Here is a 13,117-nt window from a genome sequence, read left to right on the forward strand (position 1 = left end):
ACTGTCCCACCAAACTCCCCAATGTTTGCCTTGCCTACATGATGACAGTTTGTCTCTAGACTGGAGAGAAAAAGCAAGGAAACTCAAAAAAGGAAAAGGATCAGGAAACAGGAAAGGTTCATTGATATTTAGCCCATGGGAGGCCATCACTGCTCACCTATGTGAGCTAAAATAATTAAAAAAAATCAAATTAATGTAGCGATTTACCTATACTCTGTCTTTGAACTATTTACCGGTATGACAGTGGGGAGCTGAGTCAGTAAGAAAAAATGAAAGAAATAGAAGATAAAATTAAGATACTATAGTACCCTTTGACGCAGAGTAGCCAAATGGGTTGGTCTGGATTCCTTTTCATCTCTTTGTTAAGGAACCACAAGCTGATCTAGATGAAATCAGATACACTTCATCTCTTTTGGCATAGCTTATCATGCAAGGCAACAATTTTAGAGTCCTGTAAGTTGTTCTGTTTAACAATAAATGGACATAACAGTGAAATATCATTATATGGTTCATTCCACATGTTTAAGTGGGCATAGACATTAAACTATGTATCAGAGTGAATTAAGGATTTGATCTTACTTTTCTGATGTAGCCAAGAGGTATACTTTTGATGCCTAGAAATGCATAATAAAGCCTCAATTTCTCCTTCTCCCTCATATTTCAGTAGTATATCTTTTTTTAAGTTAAAATATTTATTAAAATGTTTTCATATCTTTGAGACAGTTCAGAAATGCCTTTAACATTGATTTACTGAAAACCTATCAATATTAAGAACAATAACACCATGACACAGGAAAAAATGAAAAGAAATACACTTCACCATTAACACAATACAATGAACACTCCTCCTGAAAATAGCCTCATGAACTTTATTTCTAATTAAGTAACACTGAAAACAAAGGAAAGTTACTATGGTTAACTTAAACTGCAACATTTTTAAAATATCTTCAACAATGCTTATCTAGAAATGAATTTTCATCATTCCTTTTCTTACTGTGTCTCCTGAAATAAACTTTCTCCTACAGGACTGATACCAGTTCTATTAATAACCTTGCCCTCTGCTTTCAGATTTGCTTTCTTAGCACAGGGTCATTGTCTCCCATTGTCTCTGGGAGACCACTACTATATAATTCTACTCTAGGCTCCTGCTGGAAAGAATGAACAAAAGAGAACTGGAAAGTGAGTGCAAGTAAAATGCTTGTCTGTCTGCAGAGTACAGGAAGTGTTGGTAAGTTATTTTACTGAGTGAAATTTTGGCTTCGCTGAAGTTAGTGTATGCTTTGCTACAAACTTCATTTGGACCAGAACTTCACACCTGGTTTCTATGACCTTTCTTTAGTTGCTGTGAGCTAGGAGTATCAGAGACTTCAGTCAAGCCAAGAATTCACTCTAAGCAGAAAGTATTACCAACTCTTCCTGTCATCTTCAGGGAGAAGATAATTAAGAAATAAATACACCAGAATGATAATGCTTGCCAGAAAGGCTTTTGTGGATCCTAGGTTGTGCTGTATTTAGCAGTAATAGTGTAACTTGAACAATAACAAAAGACAACAAAACTTTGTGACCCAGAGACTGGAAAAATTATTATTTAGAAGCTTAGATTTCACCAGCTTCTCGTCTGGATTACAACAGAGTTTGTAATAGTATGCTGCAGTTAATACTTTTTTCCCCCTTTTTTTTCCCCCCACTATGGTTGAGGTTCTTCCTTCTGTTTTGCTTTACCATCCCTTTCCACCTCTCACTGTGTGATTCCTTATTTTCCTCTCCTGCACTGCTTGGCAGAGTTTCTGACCTGGAACGTCCAGACAGACCACTAGTGACCTAGTCAGCTACCTATGAGTTAATTGACATATTTTTCCAGCTGTAATGGAAAGATAGCTAAATGAGACCAAAAAAACCCCAAAAAAACCAAATTAACAAGAAGAAACCCTTGTCCTTTTTTCAGCACATTTTGAATGAGGCTTTGTTATTGTCACTGTGTTTTCAAAGCTGTGTTTTCCAGTCTCTGCACCTGACTGCATGTTGGCCAAGTTCTTGAAATGGAGCTACCTGCATGCTACTCTGGAATTTATGAAATTAAAATATTCCTCGTATCTAAAATTAGACTTTATAGAAGTTTTAACAAAGTGACTCTTTAAATAGAGGTAGCTCAGCTCTATTAGGCAAAACAGTTTAAATAAAAAGGTTTGAAAACATACCTACTCACTGTCCACTGTACCCTTGCAGGGTAAGTCTTTGCATGCCATTCTCTCGAAAATCTTGCAGCTTTCTGTTGCTACTTATGTTTCAGAGCCCACCACGTCTCTCAAAAAGCCTCTTCCTAACTGTCATCACTGAGGCTTGGGCTAGGATCTGATCTCTCCTGCAAGAAGCCTTCCTTGACAATAGCTTCATGCTTCTTGGTTTTCTGTCTCTGTTCCAGCCTGATACTGTTGAAGTTTCTCATACAAGAAGATTGAGGTTGGAAGGGACATCCGGACACCATCTGGTCCGACCCCTCTGCTCAAACAGGGCCATCTAGAGCCAGTTGCCTTGGACCATGTCCAGAGGAGATGTTTTCTACCTAGGCACACTAAACTACTTCCAGAGAAGATTCTGTTATTCCGTTCTCCCTCAGGACACATCAAACGGTCCTGTCTCTTCCTTCCTTTCTTCCTGATGTCATAATACTTGTCGTAAATATTTTGCTTGATTTCTTTCAGAATCTAGACCATAAAATGATATTCAGTCGTTTCTGACAAATTCCTAATTTATAGGCAAGATATACCTCTTCTTTCTGAAAAAATACATGATCTAGTTCTATATATATGAAATTACAAAGATTCTATCACATACTTAGGCTAATAGTTCCATGTGTAACCACATCAATGTTATTTCCCCCCTTCCCCATGTACCTTGTTTTTATCAGTTTATCTAGCTTCAGGCTTCAGCCCTTTGATTATGATATGCCTCTACCTGTTAAATATCCTTATGGTTCCAGAAGTCTTATATCTATGTACAAATTTAGGCTATCACCAACTCTCCTCCTGAAAAACAAAGATGGAGGAGCTTTTGGTTTGTGTTGTTTTTCACTACAAAGCAGTGTGGTTTCATGGCGGGTTTTTTGTTTGTTTGTTTTGAGGTTTTTTCCCCTGGAACCATTCCTGCTTGCTGACATCAATTAGAAAGCAGAATGCATGGATGGTAGAAGCTAACATAATGGCATGGTTATACCACCAATACCATATAAAGTAGTAACACAGCCACATCACTCCTACTTAATATTTATTTCTGTCAAGCCCCATCCTTTTTAAGGGACCACAGTGTGCATGAAGCTATCATTACCTTTCTTAAAGAGTTACAGCTTTCCAAACCACTGTATATTGCTCAGTAAGCTTAGCCTTGCAGTATGTGCTCCTGCAAGTGTAACCTTACATTTGATTTCACTGTATCACCTTTTTCCTGCGCAATCTAAATCACAGTACAAAAATGGACATGTAATTATTTTCTACTCAATCATTTTCGTGTCAACAGCAAGCTATTCACAATGTTTTCTAGCTGAAGGAAGCCAAGCCATATGCTCAGTTTAATGATGTTTATCTAGAGGTAATGTGATAGTTTTGCAGCAAGCCAGCTGAGCCATCTCCAAATTTTAAGGGAATGTTCTATGTAGGAACATTATTGTTTTGAAAATTTGAAAACTGGAATGGGAAAAGTAGGAGAGAGACAAGTTTTGAAGTTGCTTAGCAATGACTTGCCTAACTTGTAACTACTTATATTTCAGAAACTACTTGATCAGTCATTAGTATCATTCAGACCTGCTCTCTCATACAAGATTTACCAAGGCCATGCTTGCAGACCTGCTTTATGTAAAGACACGGTCCAATTCTAATGGCAGTCATATGGAGGCCCTCAAAACCCACTATAGATATATTTATAGAGCCCTTGTTTGTGAAGGACAAAATAGCTAGTAACAATAAATATTAATGCTTTAGATTTATTTAAAAGTCTATCCTATGGATGGCATGTGTGTTTGAAGAAAGTGCGCCTATTTTCAACACATCAGTGTAGTGTGTTACTTGTTTGAATGAGATGCCAGAAGTCCGCAAAACTAAAACCCAAATGGAATAAACCCTGTCCAGTATCACCTGCAATGGCTAGTGCTTCAAAGGTGATCAGCGTAAAACTGCACCTGAGCAAAGATGGTGGTGCATGTAGTAATAATCATAATATAAATGCTCATATATTGGAAGATGTTTCAAAAAAACCCTGTAAAATGTTAGAAAATATCACATGCTAAGAGTGCCATTTAAGCATAATAATAATACTGACCTGATTTCTGAAAGACTAACAGGTGTAAGTTGATGCTGTAGAAAACAAGGTAAAACATACATACCTGCTGGATGACCAGTAAGATTAGAGTCTTTGTGCAGCGGAGACGATGCTCAAACATGATAAAGTTGAACTGATACCTAGTATAACAAATAAACTGAAAATAAACAATTAATGAAACCAGGTAAGGGAGGGAGCAATTTAAGCAACACCTACAACAGAATTACTTTACCAGCATAGGAATACTGGTATGGTATGCTACCAAAACAATAACGTAGCTACAGCAAATCAGGTCTTGAAAGCCTCCAAGGAGTGAGGCTACAACCCTTCCAGACAACCTGCTCTACTGCTGGACTGTCCTCACAGTGAAGAGGTTTCTCCTCATATACAGCAGGAACTTCTTTCATTTCTGCTTGTGCATCCTCCCATCATGTACTTCCAAACAGCTCAGCTTCATTTGTCTTGATGACCTCCTCCTATGTGTTAGAAAGCTGCTATTAGGTGTCCTGAAGACTTCTCTTCTTCATGCTGATCAAACACCTGTTTCATGCCATAAAATACTCTCCTGTAATAACAATCATATTGACACAGAAAGCAAATTGTTTGAGGCTGTATTTGCTCTACATCTTTTGTGTAGACAACATTAAACAATTTGGCTATCAGCTCATCTGGGAACATATTTTCAACTCTCCTTCATACCAGACTCCCACCAGAGTTTTTCTTCTCTGAATGACTGAAAACGTGCTTTGTGAGATATCTTGATGTCCTTCGCCTCTACAAAAAGGTATGACCTGTGCAACTATTTCTTTTGTGTGCTGCCCCTTTCTACTGGTTAAACTTTGGGGACATTGAGTGCATTACAGCAGTCACCTTTTTCTTTGGTGACTATAAGAAAGCAAATGATAACAGCAAATAAACAGGAATGGATAGTTTAATATAAAAGCATACATACACAAAAAATAAATATAAGTACTAATTATTTAAGTGAACGCTTGCCTTGCATCATTTTACACAAAATCTCTACACTTCTAGATATTTCACGTATAAAAATACCATCCGTTATCACTTTTTAGTAAATGCTAGAAAGGATCTCAAGATTTAATTATCCAGAATAGTAGAACTTGTTTTGCATCTGCTTATTAGATAAAATATTAAATTACTACCATGTATTACTGTGTTGAAGACCTTATATGATAAGAAGCAAAACCCCCACAATTTCATAGAATTGTTCAGGTTGGAAAAAGACCTTTAAGATCATCAAGTCCAACCATTAACCTAACACTGGCCAGTCCACCACTAACCCATGTCCCTAAGCACCACAGCTACACGTCTTTTAAATACCTCCAAGCATGGCGACTCCACCACTTCCCTGGGCAGCCTGTTCCACTTTAATCAAGTTAAAACACAATGTAAATATATGAAGTAATAAAAGAAGATAAATGAGAACTACATTTATACAAATACATACTGTTTCTATAAAAGGGAAAGCTAAATAAGACATAGGAAAAAAAACCCAAACAGAAATCATCACTTCCATGGCTATTAAGTGGTTGCATGGCATTTCAGGTATTAAACCAAAAATTAGTGGCAAGAGGTATTTTAAGCCATGGGTGAAGGCTCTGTGGACTGGCTGTCCTGGGTTCAGCTATAGCAGTCATTTTTCTCCTGCTTAGTAGCTGGTGCAGTGCTGTGTTTTTTAACTTTCAGTCTGGGAACAACGCTGATAACACCGATGTTTTTAGTTGTTGCTAAGTAATGTTTATTCCAACCAAGGACTTTCTCAGTCTCATGCTTTGCCAGGGAGGAGGGGAAGCCGGGCGGAAGCAGAGACAGGACACCTGACCCAAACTAGCCAAAGGGGTATTCCATACCACAGCACGTCATGCCCAGTATATAAACCGGGGGGAGTTACCCGGAAGGCGCAGATCACTGCTCGGGTCGGGCTGGGTATCGGTCGGCGGGTAGTGAGCAATTGTATCCTCTCCCCTTGTTATTTCACTAATCGTTATTATCATTGGTGGTAGCAGTAGTGGTTTTGTGTTATACCTTAGTTGCGGGACTGCTCTTATCTCAACCCGTGGGAGTTACATTCTTCCCATTCTCCTCCCCATCCCTCCGGGAGCGGGGGGAGGAAGAAGGGGGGGGGGGGGGGGAGTGAGCGAGCGGCTGTGTGGTTCTGAGTTACCGGCTGGGCTCAAACCACGACACTGGCTTATGAAAGATATTCCATATTTGAATAGGCTGTGTCAAACAGGGACAGATTCTAGCAAATGAACCAAGCATTTCAATAGAAAACAAAATGGTTGCTGGAGTAAAAGAATCAGAACAGACACTGGGGCCTGTCAGTACATAAAAGAGACAGAATTGTACAAACTCTTACTAGCTTGTTTGTCATGCAACAAATAAGAGACCAATAGAGACTGGAAGATGAAAAGATCAATATGACTAGATTTAACATAATTTTCCATCTCTTATTTCAGACAGCTGAAAATATGGGAAATAATGTTTTAGGTAAGTTATAGTTTTAGGTACAATAACAGAAAAGGATTCATTCGTGAATATATAATAGTAAGAAATAGCAAAATTTAGGTATGCCGTAGTGTGCATATCTACAGAAATGGAAATTTTTATGATGGCACTGGATTATAGGCTTTAACAGTTTGGAAAGCAATGGTGCTATCAATAGTGACAGAGCTTGTCAGAGAAAGATGAAGATTTGGAACAACCCATTTTAGTTTCAAAAAACAGGATTTACTTTAAAGTTGCTATATATGTAACTACAAAAAATCACTCCCATATTACAAACCGACTCCTGAAGTTGCTATGCTAAAACTTCTGTGGAAATGAGAAATTTCTCGAAGTAAGGACGTGAAGATTTGGCTTCTACTGGGATCTCTGGCAAATCTCCCATTGACTGCATCAGGCATGGAAACGATTTTGGAGAACTACACTATGAGAGCCCTCTGCTGGGTGAAAGAGGAAAATACCCCCGAAATACCATCTGCCAAGAACGACTCCTGCCATTTGAACTGGATTTTTTACAATCTAAGATTGTAGTGGTTTCGAATTACTAATTAAAATTTATCTCTCTGAATCACCTATTGCAAAACGATGAGTTTTGACATTACTCCTCCTTTATAATTACCCTCTGTGTTTCCCACACACACTAATGATTATTCAGCTGCAACCCCCCCAAAAAAGCAGTTCACTCACAGAAAATAAATGAAACAGGAAGAATATGTTAAACTAAATCCTTGTCAACACCACAGAAGAAAAAATTGTTACTATATCATGCATCCATCTCTGCAATTTCTATTAATGGAAACAGGGAACATTACATCTTGGTAGTAGCTTGAAGCTCTAGCATTCCTTTGGGTCTTGTAAAATAAACATTATAGACACCAAAACTTTTAGTATTGAATAAAGATTCTGAGACTGCTCCTCACTATGTACACACATGGGTCAGACTCTGCACAGTTTGCATATACTCAGTGTCTTTTGACTCCAGATGTTCAAAAATCTTTTGTCTTAGAATACAGGCAGAGATCAGTATTTGGTTGTATCCATATTCGCTGAGAACCAAGTGGTACATGATCCACTTGGTTAAAAATCAGACATTTAAGAAAGACAGAAATAGCAGAAAGTAAAATAATTTGTTCTTCTGTCAAGTCAAAACTACAGATGTAACTGCTGTTGCTGCTATGCCACTACTGATCAAAAAGACCTAAACAATAAACCTTCAAAGTCAGCAGCCATAATCTCACTCCATTCCCCCTCTCTGTGAAATTGCTTTGTGTTACTGCCCTACTATTCGATAATATAGAGGAAAAGAATAATATCCTTTGCATTCCCCAAGATGTTATCTTCTACTTAAATACAGCTGCCATCTGAGTGGCATTAATCAGGTAATAGTAAATTAATCAGATTCAGGTAAAAAGTGACTCTTGGTACCTTTTCTTGTCCAACCTCCTGCACATAGCAGGGTAACAATGATGCCAAACCTGACTGCTCAACGTTTTACCAGTCAAGTCTTATAAATCTCCAAGAATGGAGGTTACACAACCTATGTGGGCTATCTGCTCTACTACTATAATTATCTTTATAACTTTTTTTTTACTTCAATACCTACTCAGATCCTCCTGTTTCAATTGATGTCTGCTGTCTCTGCTCCTACCATGCACCACTGAGTCCATCATCTAGAAAGCTCCCTGTCAGTTTGCTGTTAGGGGCCCCAAGCCATCTCCTCCCCAGGCTGAACACATCACCTCTCCTCACAAAGCAAGTGCTCCACACCCAGACATCCTGGTGACCCTCCCCTGAACTCGTTCCAGTTTATCAATGTATTTCTTGAACTGAGGAAATCAGATTCATGAACTCTTTCCTTTCACATGGAAGCATTAAGACTACCTTTTTGTCTCGTTCTGAAATACAAAGGGAGCTTCTGTGCTCCTGGGTACAGGTTTAAGGCCTATTTTGTTGGTTATAGGTGAGGCTGTATCGCTCACTACAACATAAAATCACCACTCCTGTCCTGCTAGATAGCCCTTAAGTTCAGAATTCTTTATTCAGTCCATATGCTAGGTTTAAATAATGTAAGTGGCTTTGAATCTGTCTTCTGAGCCAGAAGAAATTCACCTTTATCATGATCACTCTTTTAACTCTATCAAATGATCAAAACCCTTGTTGACAACCTAAGAACAGGTATACTGAGCTGGGCTAACTGAAGGTAACTGGAATGACTGAAAGACTGTGCAGCTTCCTATACTGACCTTTCAGCACCAACAGCAAGTGCTTCAGAAAACAGGGAAAGCTGAAGAAGCTTCCCTTGCAAATCCTGACCATTTCTGGCACTCCCCTGCTTAGGGACCTTCTGAGCTGGAGGTTGTTTCGTTGAGAGTGTGCTTAATACTGCCTGACAGATCTCTCATCCATGAATTTCTCTATTAATTTTTAAACACACATACTCGTGGTATTCAAATCATCCTAAGATAAGGATAACCATCTTTTAAATGGTATGAATAAGTCCCTTTCTAAGCATGCTGCTTGTTAATCTATATATGCCCTGTTTTCTTGATAGAACCAGGACTAATTGTTCTCTATTCACTGTTCCTCATGCCAGTCAGAACTTTCAAAATCCAATAATTTCTCCTTGAGTAGCATCTTTTCCAAGAGAGTGATTCCAAATTATTTAATTTTTTCCTTTGCACGGAAGCTAATCCTTACTTTGTTCATGCTCATCCTCCTCTAAACTATTGCAAATTCTGTATCTCTTTTTGACATGGATGTCAAAACAGCTCACTGTTCATGAAGTGTAAGGACGATTGGTTGTCTATCCCCTTCCTATTACTATCATTATTTGCCTTTTTGACTACCTCTGAATATTCATTTTGTCAAAAGCTAAACTTATTGGCAGCTTTGCCATTAAATTCAGGGCATCAGAATTAAGGCTATTGCTTTGCTTACTCTCCATCTAGTTTCCTCAGTCCATCCTGGGAAAATCTTTAAACCTCTTCCTTCCAAGTTTATGCCTTGGTTGCAGTTTTCCTATGTACAGAAGACAAGAAGTATGTGTAAATAAATCAGGACAAATATCCAGAAAACAGTACTTTGGATGTTCTAATATGATCAAGCAGTCAGTTCATTATTTGACTAGTATCATGAGAAAAAAATCTGAGTAAATCTCTTCTTATTCTGACTGAAAACATCAGGTGGAAAGTTTCAGGCGAATACAGCAGTTCACACACTTTTGTGTAAGGATGTTCACGTATTTCTATTGTGGGAGTCCAAATTGGTTTTGTTCTTTTCAGCTCATACAGAACTGTAATTTACATACAGAACAGCTTTTAATTGAGAGATGGGGGGGGGGGGGGGGGGGGGGGCGGGAATTGACCTTGAAGGCTCCTAATCATTTTTACAGCCCATTAAAAAAAATGTTACTGACTTACACTCTGTATCTCCTGGAGAAACGAATCACCCCTTCTGCCCTCTGACTCCTTTTTTAACATTCTGGTTTTGTTGAAGTAAACGAACCAAGGAACAAACGAGAACATCCATAAACATTATTTTGCAGTTTTTAGTAATGTATTAAAAGAACCACCACTCTAAATTCTTCCATAGATTCATTCTAAATTTCTAATTAAACTATTGATTTTTATTCTAATTATTAATCGTTTACTTTTATTTTATTAATGCCTTCTTCCCCACCTGCTGCTGTGGTCTGAGGTTTATGTTTGAGGCGTCCCTGGCCATGGCAGGAGGGTTGGAACTAGATGATCTTAAGGTCCTTTCCAACCCTAACCATTCTATGATTCTATTTAGTGTGTCACAACCTTTCAAAAGATGATCTCTCTTCCAAATCAAAAAAACCCAAACAAACCAACAACAAAAATACCCCAAACACTACCACAGCAATAAGAGACATACACATCTTAATGCACAAATTAGTTAGTCCTCTCCATCTTGTGACATTTCTATGCTTTTGTAAAGAGTTTACTAGTCCCAGAGTATAACAAGTTTTAATTTGCGTGTTAGAAACTCCTGTGTTCTAGGGACCGGGCTTTGCCTAGGACTATGATCCATTTTATGTACATCGAGTATCAGGTATATCGATTATACCATTTGATATATATAAATTATTTTGTGGAATTTATTATAAAAACAAACTGATGGCACAGAAAGCCTATCTTTAGCCTCCAAAAATGGTGACTCAACCTTTGACTTGGGTTCTCTGAAGAACAGCCTGCCAGTGCTGATGGGTGTGCTAGGAGGAACACCAATGTACGCTTACCTGTTTATAGATGCTTTCCCTAAATTCCACTAAATATTGAGAAAATTTTTTTTCCCAACCCAATGTAATTATTTGTTTTTCCTCACTGTGACATCATTACTTCCTTTGAAAATTGTTGGTTTTTTTTCCCTACACTTACCCAAAATAAGAACTGAGCTGACTTAAACCAAGTTAAGGTCAGACTGGAATGTTCATGAGATTCATAGAAGTATGCCTTGTCCCTATTTTTTTATGTAAACGTCAAGCCACTGATACACCAGTACAAATTACTGATATTGAATAAGGTTTAAAGGGAAAATGAGGTTTCTCTCAGTGAAAAGGAATCACAGACTGCACAAAAGGCAAGCACTCTGAAGAGAACAAGCGTGATGGAGGAGCTTGAAAACAATTAACATTTTAGAATAAGGAAACAATACAAGGAGCAAAGATGTAAAGGACACATCATGATGTTCGCTATTAACGTAGCAATAATGTCCAAATTAATTTTGTCAATTCTTTGTAAAGTATTTGTTAATTATCATACAGACTAACAGATTCCAAATTTGTCCTTTTTTTTTTTTTTTTTGGCTATGCATGATACAGTGGGAAGTCTTACAGAATGAAAATTAACTCTTAATAGTGTTTAAAAAGAAAACCAAAGCTGTGCTACTGGTTAAATAAGGCTAAGCACTCAAGTACAGTGATGGAAGGAAAGATGCCTGTATTGACATAATACAGTATGATAAACCAAACTCAGAAACCTAGCTTGGTCTGCAGTAATGGTAAACGAACAACAGCATTAAATCAAACAGAAGACATTTCAAGAGGCTATAGTCAATTTTTATCCCACAAGTTTAACGACTTGAAAAAACCCCACAAATCAGTCATTATTGTCAATGGTTAATTGCATGTAATTGTCCACTATCCAGGTCCAGTGCGTTCTGTGCCACAGGATTTACAGGTTTTACCAGATTCTAGACCACATAAAACAAGGAATAATTATACCTTTAAGTCCAAGACAATGACGTGTTCTGTCAAATACTGCTAAACCCCATTGCACTACCTTCTCTTCCAACACGAGAGAAAAAGGAACGGGGGAAAAAAAAGTTATCAGAGAATTTTAAAATACGGCATTGCCATTAGCCCACGTGTGGGCCCACATGCTTTCAGCCCCCTTGAAACTTGTGGGATTATCAAGTGATGACAAGAGCAGCTCAGTTAAGCAAGAAGGTGCACCTGCTCCCTGTTGGCATGTACACTATCTCATTCAAGTATGATACTAATCCCTTGTCCTAGTCATAATGAAGACTGTATCTTGTTTCATATACTTGAATTTCTACAATATCACTTGTCTTCTTCCTCTGTCTTCTTACCACATGAACACTTTATTACTAACAAACTTGTAGAATTTACTTTTACATAGCATCTAACACATTTTTTCATAGTTTGGACTTATTTCTCACTATGCATAGGAATTACTATAATGGTTCTTTTTAGATAAATATTTGATTTTATAAACAATATAAATTTAAATTTTAAGACTTATTTTCTTTATAACACAACATTTTTGCAGTCCTTTTTTGGGCACTGTGCAACTGTCTTTCCTGCGAAAGCGAGGATGGGAACATCACTGATTCTTTGTTTTTCAACGCTATGACTGCTACCGCCACAGCACATGTCAGTTGTTTTGAGGAGTATGGTAACAGCACTCTCTTCACACTCACTCATTCTATTTTCATTCACACATTCTCTTAATGACCTGTAAAAATCCCCCCCCCTTTTTTTTTTTTTTTTTGGTTAGGAGCAATGACAATCTTCAAAGAGTCAGTTAATTATTAGCTTGCACTTATCAACCCTAGCTACAAACACTTCCAACATAAACTTTTCATAAATCATTTCACTTTTTGTACTATTTCACCCTGTGACCCCATATCCAATGCCCTAACAAAAGTACTTCTGTCCCCTGCTACTCTTTAGCACATTCACCCATCTTATTGCACATCGTGACATCCTAATGACAAGCTTTCAGTTGCAAGAGCA

Source organism: Strigops habroptila, chromosome 6 (assembly GCF_004027225.2).
Source record: "Strigops habroptila isolate Jane chromosome 6, bStrHab1.2.pri, whole genome shotgun sequence".
NCBI classification, from domain to species: Eukaryota; Metazoa; Chordata; class Aves; order Psittaciformes; family Psittacidae; genus Strigops; species Strigops habroptila.